The sequence below is a fragment of the Gopherus flavomarginatus genome, chromosome 7 (assembly GCF_025201925.1).
Source record: "Gopherus flavomarginatus isolate rGopFla2 chromosome 7, rGopFla2.mat.asm, whole genome shotgun sequence".
In the NCBI taxonomy this organism is placed as follows: domain Eukaryota; kingdom Metazoa; phylum Chordata; order Testudines; family Testudinidae; genus Gopherus; species Gopherus flavomarginatus.
The window spans coordinates 9,488,185-9,504,402 of NC_066623.1; the positions used below are offsets into that span (position 1 = coordinate 9,488,185).

The following is a 16,218-nucleotide window of genomic DNA, read 5'->3' on the forward strand; positions in this document are numbered from 1 at the left end:
GGGATGCCAACAGCAGTTGTGCTCTCTGTGCCTTTGTTACTCTCAAGAGTGAGGTATCTGCTAAAATCACCACCGCCTCTGGAAAATGGCGCCAGTATTGAGTACTATTGCTTTGTATTCATAGTTTCATGTAACCAAGCAATTCCCTCCTCGTTTTCCTCACCCTGGCAGGCCACACGCACCATGGCTGAAGCTGTGAGTGGCTCTGTGCACAAGCACTCTGAAGCAGAAGTGTCAATAAGCAAGTCTTGTTTAAAACTTAGGGGGAACAAGTTTCTGTTGTGACTATATTGACAATGGTACTACTTTGCCTTTTGGCTGTAGCTGCTGCTGCTGTTGTGGCCTCGAGGGGTTCTCCCTCCACACCCATATAACACATGAGCCAGATAAGGAGGAGAAAGAAGAGGACTCAGGCAGACATGTTCAGCAAGATCCTGCAAGCCAGTGCTGCATTAGACCATGAACAGAGGGCCTGGAGCATGAATATTGCAGACTGTATGGAGAAGAAAAGAGTTGACAGGAAAAAGGCACAGGAGACAGAGAGGGAGATGCACCAAGACATAATGGGGCTTCTCCAATAGCAAACACAGATGCTGCACACTGCTGTGGACCTACAAGCTCATCTCCCTTTGCAGTCCAGTTTTCTGTTCCCTGGCTGACCAGAGCAGGGGCTGCTCCAGACTAATGAGAACACCTGACTCCAATTAACCTGCAAAGAGTCAGGCGAGTCCATTAAGTAATGTGAACACCTGACTCTAATTAAGGCCCTTTTAATACTACAAAAGGGCTCACTCCAGTCAGGCCGGGGAGAGCCAGGGAGCAGAAGTGTGGCTGAAGGTCTGGTTAATGAAGACACCCTCAAGCCATTGGTAAGGGAGCCCTAAGGTAAAGCTGAAGAAGGGAGAAGCAGGAGAGCTGTGGGGAAGTGGCCCAGGGAAATGTAGCAACTCTGGCAGTGAAAGGTTGGCTGCTAACAGCTGCTACCATTAGGGTCCCTGGGCCGGAACCCGGAATAGAGGGCAGGCCCAGGTTACCCCCCAATCTGCCACTACAGAAACACCTCCTGGGAAGAGAAGATAGACCCCTGTCAGGACAGGAGGCTAAACTGTTCTGAAATAAGCCCTAGGGACAACAGAGACTGGGGGAGTTCTCTCACCAACCTCCTTGCTGGCTTATGATGAAAAGGGCTCAGTAGACTGTAACCCTGGCCCTAGAGAGAGAAGGGCTACATGGAGGGTCTCAGTGAGCCCCTGAGGCTAGCATAAACCGCTTGGAAGCGCGGGACCCACAGGGACAAGGTCGGACCTCTACCACACAGTGTACACTTTGAAACAACTCCATTGTGTTTGTCAATGATCCTCAGTAGTAATCATAAAGGTACAGCAAATAATACAAAATTAGTAGGCGCATTGTCAGTGTTACGTTCATAATGTGCACTGAGCAGTTCATAAGACCCCCAAACTGCAGGGGCAGGTAGAACCCAGTACACCACAACACATTACGGTGACCCACTCTTAGAGCTCTTTCAAAGCCTCCTTGAGCCGTATAGCTTCACAGCTTTTTAGCTTTTTTGGTAGCCCTTGTATCTATCTAGACAGCGACTCCACCGCGACCCTGGAGGCAACTTTTCCTCCTTTGCCTCACAGATATTACGCAGGACCCAGCAGGCAGCTATAACCACTAGAATATTTTTCTCACTCAACTCCAGTCTTGTGAGTAAACCACTCCAGGGCCCTTTCAATCTACTAAAAGCACATTCAACGGTCATTCGGCACCTACTGAGCTGGTAGTTGAACTTTTCTTGATGCTGTCATGGTGATTGGTGTATGGCTTCATGAGCCAAGGGAATAAGGAGTAGGGTGGGTCCCCAGGATCACTATTGGCATTTCAACATTGCCAATAGTAATCATCTGGTTGGGAAAGAAACTCCCTGCTTGTACCTTTCTGAACAGTGCTGTGTTCTTAGAGATGCAAGCAGCATGCACCTTCCCTGACCAGACAACACTGATGTTGGTGAAGTGTCACCAGTGAGCCACCAACGCTTGCATAACCATATGAAAATAGCCTTTTCTGTTTGACATGCTCTGTGATAAGGTGGTCTTGTGCCAAAACAGGGATAAGCATGCTGTCTGTCGCTCCACTGCAATTTGGGAACCCCATTGCTGCAAAGCCATCCAGTATGTCTTGCACAATGCCAAGAGTCACAGTCCTACTTGATTAGTAGCCAGGCACGCTTGCATGACAGCAATCCCCACATTGGATTTGCCAACTCCAAAGTGATTTATCACTGACCGGTAGCAATCTGGCATTGCAAATTTCCACAGTGCGATTGCCACTTGCTTCACCACTATCTGTGCAGCTCTCATTCTGGTGTCCTTGTGCTGGAGGGCTGGGGTGAGCTTGGCACATGAATCCAGCAATGTGGCCTTGATGGATCCAAAATTTCTTTAGCCACCACTGCTCATGATTCCAAACTTGCATTGTGATGGATCCCACCAGTCAGTGCTTGTTTCTTGGGCCCAGAAGTGGTGCTCTTCTGTTTGCAGCTGCTCCTTGAATGCCACTAACAACCTTGAACTGGTTCTCCCTCTGTTCCACAGCAGTCTGATCTCCAGGAAATCATCATCATTCCCTGCAGCAGTTCTTGTGGCTCTACAGATACTGGCGGATCGGGCATCCGGTGCTTGCAACACTCGTGACAATAGTGCAGAGCTGTGCAGGCTCCATACTTCTGTCAGAGATGGCAGACAGTGACAAGTCCCACGCAGGTTTGTGAGATTTTTCAAAATACAGTAAGAAAATTATGGGATAAAGGAGATGGCATTATGAGGTGGAGAAAGTTGTATGATGGGAACTTGACCCTGCAGTGCCAGTCATCTCTGTGTGACTTGGTTCTGCCCCACCATGCATAGACAAAACTTCCCAAAAGACTGCTGGATGGTGACATGTTGCATCCTGGGATACCTAGCATAAGGCTCCGTGAACTAAAACCCAGACTTGCAGAGCTTGGGGCAGCACACATTCCCACATGGCTACTAGGTGTGCATGCAGAGCTATAGCCAGAGAGCATGTTGGAGATTAGGTATCACAGGAAGTACCACCCAAGGGATCCAGAGTGACAGTTCTCAGAGGCCCTCTGATGGGCCAAACTCACTATATAATCCTGGAGGATGGCCCAGGAAGTTGTCTGGGTAACTGCACAGGCTTTTGTTCTGCTGTGGCTCCTGATCATACCTTGCCTTCTGAAATCTGACCTGAGCCTGACTCTTGCTTATTGATCCTGGCTCTGGCCATTCCTCTAATCCCTGACTGCTGTCTTGTGGCTCTGCTTGATATGTGGACACCAGCCCAGCTGTGACTGCTAGGCAAGACTGCCTACAGCCCAGTGCCTTACGCTATGGTGCACCACACTGTGCATTGAAACACTCACTCCTGGTGAGCATATGCAGTGGCAATGCAAGGAGCCAAGCATGCACATGCACAAGAAATACACTAACTGTACCATAACTGGTATTGGCAGAAGTTTGTAGCATCTCTGTATTTCAGTATCTCCAGCTGTAAAACAGGAATAAAATTACTTTAAAGGTTGTGGGGCTGTCAAATAATAGGTTAATGGGGGCTGTATAAGTTCCTAGGAAAGGCTTTTAAACTGATGCCAAACGTTAATAATACAGCTCCTCCATGGGGATGCTGTCTTTAAAAATAACTGAAGAGATCGTTACAGGTTTTGGAGAATTCTAGAAGGGCTCCTAGTGAGCACGCTGCTCTGGTTAAAAAGCAGTCATTCAAACCAGAATCCAGGGTGGCATTTATCCTAGTGAATAATATCTGAAAGATAATTTTTCCATGGTTGTCAGCACATTCTATGTTAAAGTAGCTGATGTCTTTTCAGGAGCTCGAATCCCATCTCCAGTACAGAAGTGGCCTGTCAAGGAAACTGAGGCAGAATTTGCTGGATGATGTAATGGGACTGTAACCTTCAAGTTAAACTAAAGTAAGTGCTTACGATGAAAGGATGGTTGTATTTTCATGTGTACTTTTAGTAGGGCAACAATACGTAGCAGCCTATAAATACATAGCTGTACTTCCATTGCTGGGAAATATGATCTCTAGGGAGATAATAAAGTTGTTGGGAGAACATAGTTCCCCAAGGGTGAAGCCACCATCTGGTTGCAGTCAAGTTTCAAAGAAAAGAAATCAAGATATTTGTCAGCAGTTAGCTTATCAGGCACAGTGGCTAAACATACAACACTGTAGTAATCACAGTGACATGAAAATGAGTTACTTTCAAGATGATTCGCTACAGGACATCTCCATGCAGTTCTAGAACCCTGCTAAAACAGCGCTGTGGTACATATTTAACCAAACAAGAGGGGTATTTCAGGACGTTATTAAGAAGTGATATGCATTTAGAGTGCAGCTTTCTAAATGTCTTACTCTGGAAAACGGAATGAGGCAGAATTCTTCAGGCTAGACTAGCATTTTATATCTTAGCACTATGATTAATGATATACCAGATCTCACTTAAATAAATATTGATTAAAGAATAGATCTTCTAAAACAGTTACTTTGTCCCTGCACAAATACAAATTACAAAAAGGTCCTTACTACTACCAATACGGAGTGAATACCTACGACAAAATGTCTCTTAAGAGAAGACTTTTTTTTAAGGTTATGGGGTCAACAGGTTTCTTCTGCATATAAAAATTATATGTTGTATCATATTTATCTATGTATCTATTATGCTGGCTTTGTGTACTACACCTTTAAATCTCTAAGGACTCTGGGGCTTTGCTAGTGCAATACCAGAGGGGAAGTGGCTGATGCCTTCCCTATTTGGGGAGCACTGAGGTGAGCTAAAGAGGGCCTGGCATAGAACCTTGGGCTTGTCCTATATTGTTTTCCTGATGTGATGGGCCTTGTGGGTTGCTGCAGGGGTGCAGAATCACCTCAATGTAAGAACTGAGGTCTGGTAGCCATTTTGTATTCAAGTCAGTACAAACTGTTACAGAAGCTAGATACGCTGTGTGCTCTCACTTGGAGACTTTACTCTTGTTCTTGTTTTGTTGTTCTGGTAATAAGCCATTTAGACTGAAAATATATGTGTGCTTGGTGGGAATGGAGATATACCATATGGGGAAATCCAGTGAAATAAAAAGTCAGTTTTGGAGCTTTGGACTAGATGACCTCTGAAGCGCCCTTTAACTTCCAGTCCTACATTTCTGATTCTATAATCTCCCATCTCTAGGTAACATGCTTCCTGCAGATGCCCATGCACAATTACCCACCTGTGTGAGAGCTGGCCTCATGTAAGGGAGAGCTTGGCTATTACCATTATCAACGTTGCTGATTTATCAAATGCAGAATTAGCTTCAGAACCTAAGCCAACACAAGTGATTTTTGCAATTATAAACATCCAAAAGATGAGTTCTCTGACCTCCTAAGTAACTAAGGCAGATTTTAAAGATCACTGTCAGGCTAAATACAAATGATAAACCATGGGGGGAAAAATGGAGGGACAGGGTTTGATTTTGTAGCAAAATTCATTCTGATTTCAACTGGTGCAGGATAAGTGTCCCTGTGAAGATGACAGCTTGTACATTTATGGGATTTGAAACAGACTCATGATCCATCTTCCAGCATCCTGCCTCCAATAGAGAACAATGCCAGATGTCTCACCAAAAGGTGAGACACTCCTATAATGAACCTAACTTTGCAGTACTATATCTTGAGGGGAAGGTTCTTCCTGGTACCAGCTGGTGATCAGTTCATGTCCCAAGTGATAAGGATTGATAACCCTTGTAATTCTATTGTAGTGTAGAGGCTGTTCCTATTCTTATCAATGCCTGACCTTTAATTATTTAGGAATTTAGTGAGCTATTTGCCCCCGATAATATCCTATAACAGTGGGCTTTTCTGTTCATCTGTTTTAAATGTGTTGCCTTTTTGATTTTTGTAAAGCACCCCCTTATTTTCTGGAACAGAGTAAATGGAAGTGACCCACTGATATGAAAGAGTTTTTGTTTTTTTTAAAGCTGAGTTCATTTTTAAAAGAACAGAAGAACGACCGTACTGGATCAGACCAATGGTCCATCTAGCCCAGTATCCTGTCTTATGATAGTGGCCGCTGCCAGATGCTTCGATGGAGTGAGCAGAACAGGATATTCTATCAAGTGATCCATCCTCTGTCATCCAGTCCAAGCTTCTAGCAGTCAGGAATTTCTCTCAGTGGGAACTCCTGCCATTACCAGTTCTCTTGAAAGCAATATTTTCTGTCAAATTCCATGCTGTATAAATATTGTTTTAGAATGACGTCCATGCTGAATATGATCATAGCATTTTGTGTTATAAGCAGTTGTATTTTTTTTTTGAAGCTTAAGAGAGACACTCCCAACAGGTAACAAAGAGGGAAACTGGACTGAACTGTGGAAAATGCCTCACTCAGGGCAATCCCTCAGAGAGTGAAATAAGCTGAGATGACCTAAGGCAGGCTCCCTATTGATATGACATTGTCTGGGTTAAAGTACAGGAAATCTTGAGCATCTATCTTCATCACCCATTTACGTTATCTCTCTGAAGGTACCTGGCCTGTATTTGAGGAGCTCTGGAAACCACAGGTGCAATTTAGTGCTTCCATCTGCCTAAAAGGAATTGGACTGTGATTTGTGACAGTTGTCTGGTGATTGATGAGATAAAGATGCAATATACGCATGCCCTCTTCCTATCCCCTGATCATGCAGGAAAAGAGTTGTCTCACTTACAGTTGCAGATCTGAGGGATGGGCCTGAACTAACATAGCTAATCTGATCAGCCTCGAACTGTGGGCTTTTTGAAATCTAGCTTCAAGTCCTTCAGCCTGAGCCCTTCTGCCGTAGATGTAAATTTTAGATACGCATGATCCAGTGAAGCGCGCACTAATGCTTGATGTCTCTGCAGACACACCAACATTTCATATGGGAATAACATCTGTCATGCTGTATTGTGAAAAGGGTGTTTGTTGCCTCATGTGCCTGACTGAGGTTTACGTTTTCAATTTGCTAAGAGCCCCAGGGCTAAACTTAAACTCTGTCACAGAAGTATGGTCCACAGCAGCAGCGGATGTAACCTCCCCATTCAGTGCGAGTACTCTTCCCCTGCCACTGCCGAGGGGGCTTTGACCACTCACAGAAGCACTCTTTGCCTTGGCACTGCGGCGGACCCGAATGCACGGAGCTGAAGAGTGAGGCTGCTCCAGACTCACCCAGCAGCAGCTGCTCATGTCCTATAGAACTGAGCCTGGCCCCCTGCTCTGGGCATTGTGATCTGGTGCACAGGGTCATGGCATCATTCAGGTTTGGGCCAGCAGGGCCATATTTGAGTGAGTGGTGTTGCGACACATGGGGTCTCAGTGCCCAGAGCAGGGAGCTGGGTCCAGTCCTGCTGGGCAGGAGGAGCTGCTGTTGCTGGGTGAGTGTGGGGTGGGCTTGCTCTTCAGCCTCCCTCTGGGGTCTTTTCATCCTGGTCCAGTGTAGAGAGGGTGATGAGAGGGGGAGGGGGATGGAGGGAGCTGCTGTGGGTTGTTAGTGCCCCTAGGTCACAACGCCAAAGCAGATAGCTGGGCCCAGCCCTGTGGGACAGGAGCTGCTGCTGCAAGGCTTCTGTGGGCACGGTTGTGCCCATGAGCCACCACAAAATTCTCCCCTGGTGTGCAGAGAGCACAGTCCCCAGACCAGCAGCGCTGCATTTTGTGTCAAGGGCTGGGATTGCTCAGCATTTTGCAAGAGGTGCTCAATGCCTCATGGGGCTGAGCCAGCTAGTTCCCCTCCTGCTTCCTCCATGCTGCCAAACCAGGACGTCCTGTAAGAGATCCCAGGCTCACACAGTGGTTGAGGAAAATTGGCCAGGGTGAAAAAGAAAGATGGCATGAGATGGGCAGAAGTGGGAATGGGGATTTGGGCCAGAGCAGAGTGACCTTCAGGAACTGTGTGACAGGACTGAGAGTGGAGTTGTCATGTCCGTGTGAAGTACATGTCGAGGACATAAGATTGTTACAAGGAGGAGAGAGAAAAATTGTTCTCCTTAACCTCTGAGGATAGGACAAGAAGCAATGGACTTAAATTGCAGCAAAGGGCAGTTTAAGTTGGACATTAGGAAAAACTTCAGAACTGTCAGAGTGGTTAAGCATGGGAATAAATTGCCCAGGGAGGTTGTGGTATCTCCATCACTGGAGATGTTTAAGAGCAGGTTAGACAAACAGGGATGGTCTAGAAGATAATACTTAGTCCTGAGTGCAGGGGACTGGACTAGATGACCTCTCGAGTCCTACGGTTCTGTTTTATGCTGTGAGTTGTAATCCTGAAGATTCAGTGCTGGCACCTGTGAGAGATTTGGGCAGATGCCACCAGTGTTGGAATTTGGACTGAACTATGGAATTGGGGGAACAAGACCCACCACCTGAGTCTGTCTGACTCGAATATCTGGGCTTTATTGCTGTCCAGAGTGGAGTAGGGATTGTGGGAAACCCCTTGCCCTTCAACAATGCCCCTGAATGTTATTGTGAATAATGAGTAGTGTGGCTTGGGGTGCTCTGCATTAATAGATAGCAAAAACACATCAAAAATACCCTCTTCTGAATATACCTGGGAAAAGGTTGATCTCACAAATGATAACCAGAGCGGGTGTGGATAGGCACTATAGGCCTGAGCAAAAGCCCATTGAAATTAGTGCCAAGAGTCCCACTGAACTGAACAAGACCAAGTCCTAGGGGAGCTGCCCTGCATTTCAGAACTTGCCACTTTGCTGTCTTAGGCATGCTCCAGTTCTGTGCAGAGACAAGCCTGCTCAACAGAGCCACACTTGCAGTGATTTTGAGATGTAGTCCAACTGTCTCCAAAGAAAAGAGGCTGAAGCCAAGAAACTTATTTTGCATATGGCCTGTGTTTGAGTCCAATCTGAGGTGAAAGGTCAAAGCATTAACCCTTTATATCTCTCCCCACTGTTTTTTACGTCTTTATTCCATCATCATCGTCACCTTTTATTGCATACCAGGGGCTACTGAAACCATTTGAGAAGGAAATTAAGGGCCATATACTGCCTAGGCTTTGCACACATATGGCTCTTGAAGATCTATTCTCTCCTGGATGTGCCAATGTATAGCTTCCATTAATGTTAACAGGAATCACAGATAAACACTGAAAGGAGAACAGAGGGAAGAACTCTTAAAGAAATGAGAAGAAATCTAAATTCTTCCCTCCCACCATGTAACCCTCTTCTTTGAATCTCTTCATTGGCTTCCTCTCCTTCCACAACAGGTTCCTGCTCCTTGTCCTGACCTTCTAGGTTTTGCGCTATTCTGCTCCTGACTACATATCTGCTCTCATTTCCTCCTAGCTACTCTCTGGGAAGTCTTCTCCCACTCTTGGCTGCATTCATCATCCTTATGCTGCCCACTACTCAGGGGTGAAAGTAACTTTAAGGACTTGCTGGTACGCCAGAGTCCTGAGCTGGGGGCTGGGCCTCAACCAAAAGGGGCATGGCCTCAACCGGACGAGGTGGGGCATTTAAATTCCTGGGCCCTTTAAATCAAGATTTTAAGGGCCCAGGGCTCTGGCAGCGCTCTGGGCCCTTTAAATCACCCCTGGAGCTACCAGCTGCAGAGGCAGCTTGCAGCCTTGGGGCAATTTAAAGGGCCTGCAGAGGACCCCTGCGCCCGTTTAAATTGGCAACAGAGCCCCAGGGGCTCCCGGCTGCCACCACTACCCCAGGGCTCAGGGCTCTGATGCAGATTTAAAGGGTCTAGGGCTCTGCTGTGGTAGCAGCGCCTGGAGCCCCTGGCCCTTTAAATCGCCACCAGGGCTCTGGCAGTGGGGCACGGGTGGCAATTTAAAGGGTCCAGGACTCTGCTGTGGTACTGGGGGCCTGGGGAAGCCAGTCTGGTATGGCGCACCGGCTCTTGCCAATATGCCGTACCAGACCGTACCGGCTTACTTTCACCTCTGCCACTACTCTTGGGAGCTGCCTTCTGTTTCTCAGGCATCAAGTGTCCTCCCTCTCAATATCCTCTTGGGGGGGGTGGGGATAGTTAGGGGTCCAAGCCGTAAAGCTGGCTCTATATCTGAATTTCTCTAAAGATCAGACCAGTCTCTTCAGGAAGCACTCTTCATCTCTGAAGCCTTTCAGTGCTGGTCTTTCTGAGGGTCCCCACTCCATGCAGAACTGCCTTCTGGCCTGTCATGGGTCTAAACAGACTTGTCTGTTTCAGAATGACATTTTAGGCAGCTAGGGTCAAGGGACTGTCTCCTTATTCATTCATGAAGTAATGAGTTTATTTTAGCGGTCTGGGAGGAAATATCAAATTTATATGCAAGTTATATTTATTTGGTTGTCTCCAGTTCCCCTTACCCTTCATCATATTGCTCATCATCTTAGGTCATGTGCTCTTTAGGGCAGGGACTGTGCCTACCTCTGGTTACAGCCTCTAGTATAATCCTGAACAGGGCAGCTGGAAGCTATTAGAATATTAAATATTTAATAATTATGAAGTTGTGCTCTCCAGTCATTCAGAGCCCAAATTAAATACCTTCAATGCCAGATATTCTCTCCCCTCTGAAAAATATCTGGGCAATACCTGTAACGCTTATCTTGAGTTTTGCAAAAGCAAGCAGTTTTGTAAATGCTGAAATCATTAATTATCTGGACTCTTATGAGACTGAATTGAAAAGAACTTTATATGGTTTCACTGTATTGTGCTGGCTATCACACATTAGATAGGCCTTGATAGTGAATGGATATCAAAACTCACACAAAAGTAGTTCTACAGTTAATCTGGACATTTGCTTACCAAAAGATCTGCGTTAATGATATCTTATTTTCGGAGCAAATCTTTGTTGCTAAAAAAGAGGGGGGTTTTCAGTGATGTCTTTAACGTTGATAGTCTTACAGACTAGTTTCAATATATTTCGGCTTCCTTTGAGCAGTTGAGTCTAGAATGTTCCTGAATACAGCACTGCTGTGTATGTAGGGGAAAAAAGAGAGAAGAGAGAGAGGAAAAAAAAACCAGGAGAGTGGAGGGGGTTAAGGATCATTGCCACTCGTGCACCTCCTGCTCTCCAGAACCCAGGAATAAGTGCACTGCACTTCCCTGAGTTAAATTTGTTGGGAAGTGCAGATGCTCGGCAGCTTTGAAAATCAGGCCACTTTGGTTTAGGGGCTAATTTTTAAGCACACACTTGTAAAAATGTTAGGTTAAAATTACAGGTGGGATTTTCAAAGGCATCTAATAGGAGATGGGCACCTAACTCTCTTGAATGTCAACAGGATTTTGGTATCTAACTCCTGTAAGATCCTTTAAAAATCCCAGCCAACAAATCCTGCAAACTGTATCTTGCAGACACCATCATTGTCCTCCACCTCATTCATGTATATGGAACTGACAGAGGCCATCCAAGTGCTGATTAAAACCCTTTAACTTTGTCATGCTAAAGAAGGTGTTTGCAAGTCGAAAAGGGCCAGTGACTTTTGTTTGAGGGCTTCAGGGAATTGCTGGGACTCATTCGTTTCACTAAACAAGAGGCTCTGTGACCAGCAAGTCTCGCTGCATATGAAAAGGTCACTCACCATGTTCAAGAGAGGAGATTCTAACACTTGTCAGCTTGAGTGATGGAGATTCTCTACTCTCAGAGCCATAATATTCATGTCATACAATTGCCAGAAGCACTGGAGATGGATGGCCAAAGAATATATTTTCCTGACACTTTAATATGATGAGAGGGGAGGGTACAGCACAATCATCCAATATAGAGTAAAGAACCAGAGTGGGGCCTTGGCAGAGCAGACAAAAGGCCAATACAGTGCCCACATAGCAAGGCCTGTCCTCTGCAGGACACAAGCAACTGAAGTGAGGCTGGCCTTAATAAAGGCAGCGATTGTCTGTATTGGGAGAGAAACTGAACATAAGATTGGCCATACTGGGTCAGACCAAAGATTCATCCAGCCCAGTTTCCTGTCTTCCAGCAGTGGCCAATGCCAGATGCTTCAGAGGGAATGAATGGGACAATTATCAAGTGATCCATCCTCTGTTGTCCAGTCCTAGCTTCTGGCTTCATATGCATTTAGAGCGAATGCTATTCCTGTGCAAATAAGCAGTCATCCTCCAAGTTTCTTTGCAAAGATCATAACTTCACACTAGCTATTTCAGGACCCACCCTTCATGCCCCTCATGCACTTGTTATATGCAACAGGCCCAATCCCATTCTCTTTGCACTCAGTAGCAAAAGCTCCTCTTTATTCCACCTGCCTGATATTGATCTCACTTACAATGGTTTTATGCAGATGTGACTCTTTGTTTCAGTGGACTTATTTTTCATTCCCAGTGGGCCCAACTCTAATCACACACCAGTGTAAACAGAACTGAGCCCAATATGAACATGAAGGTTGTGATTCTGCAGCTGGCTTGGGCAGCTGTCCCATTGGCTTCAGTGGGAATTCCCATGCAGAGTGGCTTTATAGTGACTCATTCCAGCCTGTGAGGAGATGGTTTGGTAGGGAAGTAGCGAAGGTGTTGGAGTCTGGTGCCATGAGTCACCCTGGAAGTGTGTGTTCTCTTTCTCTCTCACACACACATACCTCACTGACATTGAGGGGAGTTCTGTGTCTGGACAGGGAGCACAACTTCGGAGAAGAGATTCAAGAACCACTGCACAGAGCTGAGAGGAGAGTTTTGACCTTAAACTAGCAGTTCCCAGAGACCCAGAAAGCTTCTTGGTTTAGCCTGTTCACTGTATAAAACAAACCAACATATGAACTTATATCTTCTCTGCCTTCAGCCAATGGCTTATGCCACCCTACTTTTGTCTTCACCTGTTGTCTCTCCATGTAGACTGCAACTCCTGGGATAGAGATCTTTTGTTCATTATGCCTGTGTACAGCACCTAGCACAAAGGGGCCTTCAGCCCTGATGGGGGACTATCACAAAACAAATAACTATTTTTCAAACTATTCTATAGTTCAGTATGACTTAAATATAGTGGGCCAAATGTATCCCTGATGCAACCCCATTCCAGTCAGTGAAGTTGCACCAGGGATGAATTTTACTCAGTTTATTTTTAAAACTCTGTTTAATCACTAAATATGGAGTACAAAAAATTATGATTTTGCACAATAAAAGCCACTAACAGCACACTGAAGAGGGGCATAAACCCACAACACTGTGTATCTGTGCATGCTGAAGATATATAATCACTGCTTTAGGCCACTCAAAAGTCCAGTCATGAAGCCACTTATAAAATACATAACTTTTCCCATATCAAATGTATTCCACATGAAAAAATTCCTTGTAAAGACTATCAGATTCTGAAGGCTCCATGTCCAGGGCTGCTCTTAGTAACTCTAGCTAGAACAACTCGGTAAGAATCATCCCCTGGGTGAGGGTCAGTGAACCGTCGTGCTCCAGTTCTGCCTCCTCAAGTCCCTATCACCCCCCTTTCCGTCTCAGAAGAACATCCTTTTCCTGTGTCTTCTAGATGGCCCCAACAAGCTCCCCAGTGGTGAGTGGTGGAAGCAGGCAGTGTAAAGCTGCCTATAAAGACTCCTTACACCATGGCAATACTCAGCTGCCTCTTTAGGGCAGCTTTGAAGTCACTTTGTCACCTTTGCTCTAGCAACATAAAATGACCTTATGGGGCATTGAGAATCAAGTCTCTAGGTCTGAGTTGACTTTAAATGTGGTGACTCCATAACCATTGGTCTCAGCAAATGTTTTCTCCCTTGATGTAGTTTGAGATGGAAGGTTTGTGAACAGAAAATTGCAGGCCTTATTGTAATCTTTAAAAAAAATAAAAATAAAAATAAAAGATTTTGGGCATCTTATCTTATGAAATGTTGCTGGACAAAATGTAACAAACTGGGCAGCAATTTAGGTAAAATTGCCTTTCAAAGAATTAAATCGGTCTGCAGGACTGGGTCTTGGGGGCAACCTCAAGGACTATTAGAATGTGACAACTTGTATACATGACGTTTGCAAATGTGAATATTGTTGAAAGTGAGTAATAGTGCCCTGGGGTGTAATGGCTCTCTGTCAGTGTGCTGATGGATTGAGATGATCTTAAATTTCTATTGTTTCTTACTGAATCTGACAGAGATTGATTGAGAATTGTATCTAAGCAACAAGATGGATGGAGAAAGAATACTGAAAGACAGTAATATTAGCTTTACTTAATGTGTTTATCATTTGTGTCTTAAGGTCTTTTCTAATGACTAAGAAACAGACATCAATATTACCTCTTCAAATAATACTTTAACTCTGGCAAAATTAATTATCTTTATGCCTTTGGTTGGAACATCTTGAAAGTGCAGGATTATTCAGTGCATGATTATTTGTTCTTTATAGAGTAATATTGGTTTGCATGGTTCTACATAAATAAATGGGAAAACATGATGGGGCATATTATGTTCTCAGGTACAACCCCATTGAAATCAGTGGAACTGGGCCAGTGCAAATTACTGGAATTTCAATTGATCCCTGCCTCAAGCAGCTAACAATCCACGATCCTGATCCTGCAGACACAGATGAATTTTACTTTTGGCCTGTGAGTAGGGTTGTCAACATTGTATTTCAACAAGAAAGGACTTATCTTATCACCCCCGCCCCATCCATCCTCCCAATATTATCATAATCACCAATAATAATTATACACAGCACTCACCTACATTCGCAGGGGTATTTCTTGCTGCTTTCTGCAGCACTCAGCAACTCCCAATCTTGTTGTACTGAGATGAAGAAGTAATGGATGTCCCTTGTAATAAGGGACTGGGGGAAAAACTGTATGTGTGAGTAGCCCTGTTGAAGTCAATGGGACTATTTAGACGTACGAAGGTAAGCACTTTCATAAGAGTTTGCAGGATCAGGGCCCAAATTAGACCAATAACATGATTATAAATTCTGGAGGAACAAGAAGTGAGGAACTTGGATTTAAATGAAGAGTTGCTCTAAGGAGAATAAAATACAAAAGGGCTCAGATCTTACACTGGGGTTTCCAAGGTGCCTAAGGGAGCAAGTTGCCAAAGTCTATAGGATTTCACAACCCCAGAAGAGCCTAGCCCCTTTAGATGCTTTTGAAAATCCTAGCCTAGTGAATAGCTGTCTTGTGATCTGCATAAAACAATGCTCTCACATACACATCCTCAAATCTCTCCCCCCTCCTGGCAAAAACAAAGCCCCTTTGTGTGATTTCTGGTAGAAAACCTTCCCCAAGCTGCTGTTAAAACTTTTGGTCTTAGGGCAAGTCTACACTACCACGATACATCAGTGCACCTGCCCCGATGCAGCTGCGCCGCTGTAGTGTGTCTGGTGAAGACGCACTACGTCTACAGGAGAGTGCTCTCCCGTTGGTATACCACCTCAGCGAGAGGGAGAAGCTATATGTCAGCTGGAGACTCTCCCACAGACAGTGCAGTCTGGACAGCATTTAAGTCGATGTAACTTGCGTCGCTCGCGTGTGGCTTTTTTTCACACCCCTGAGCGACGTAAGATACATTGACTTAAGCAGTAGTGTAGACAAGCCTTCAGTCTCACAGTTGGGTGCACATGGCACACTTCCTTCTCTCGGCTCTTCCTGGGGTCATCTCTTTTTTTGGGGACCTCAATGTTTATTGTGTCAGTCTGCTTCCACACAAGCACTCGAAGGGCCAGCTCCTGTGTAGGGCACATCAGACAGCTCTGGCCATTTGTTAAAAAACCTTATCACAGTGCAGTGATTAAAAAAAAAAAAAAAAACAGACCTGATCTTTAAAGGTCAATATCTCTGTATTTTAATGTCCCTCCCGCAAGAGCAAGGGGTTATTGCTGGGGACAGGTTGATCACTTGATTAATGTATTTATTAACTTAGCTATTTTCATTGTATATCAAGGGAGTCAGCCAATTTGAAAACAGGCAAATAAATACTTTTAAAATATTTTGCTTCCTGATTAAACCTCATATGTCACCCTCAGACTTGGGCAAAACTAGTAGCAAATTTAAACCCTAGAAAAAGTGGCTGAGACTTCTCTAGCATAAGCCTGTTGACTCAGTGGAAGGATGAATCTGGCCCATTAACTTTAGCAATGGCAAAATTATAACTGCAATGTCACAAATGAGGAGCGCAGAATCCACACTTAAGAAATAAGCAGCAGTAGCAAGTGTCTCCTCCTGTTCTCCCAGGCATGCATGGCATCAGGTTGTTTATAAGAAGCATCAGCAGGGA

At 45.0% G+C, this 16,218-nt stretch overlaps 1 long non-coding RNA gene across 2 annotated transcripts in view; it reads left to right on the plus strand.

The window, feature by feature from the left end:
- Nucleotides 1-1,042: 1,042 nt before the first annotated feature.
- The window catches only part of LOC127055372 (uncharacterized), a 38,582-nt gene continuing 23,406 nt past the window's right edge, over nucleotides 1,043-16,218 (plus strand). The window contains exons 1-4 of one of the 2 annotated variants that reach the window (XR_007775469.1): nucleotides 1,043-1,377; nucleotides 2,601-2,768; nucleotides 3,893-3,994; nucleotides 5,568-5,685. This is a non-coding gene — a long non-coding RNA (uncharacterized LOC127055372). Of the gene's footprint in view, nucleotides 2,769-3,892; nucleotides 3,995-5,567; nucleotides 5,686-16,218 lie in introns of both variants that reach the window. The other variant, XR_007775468.1, reaches the window with a different exon arrangement.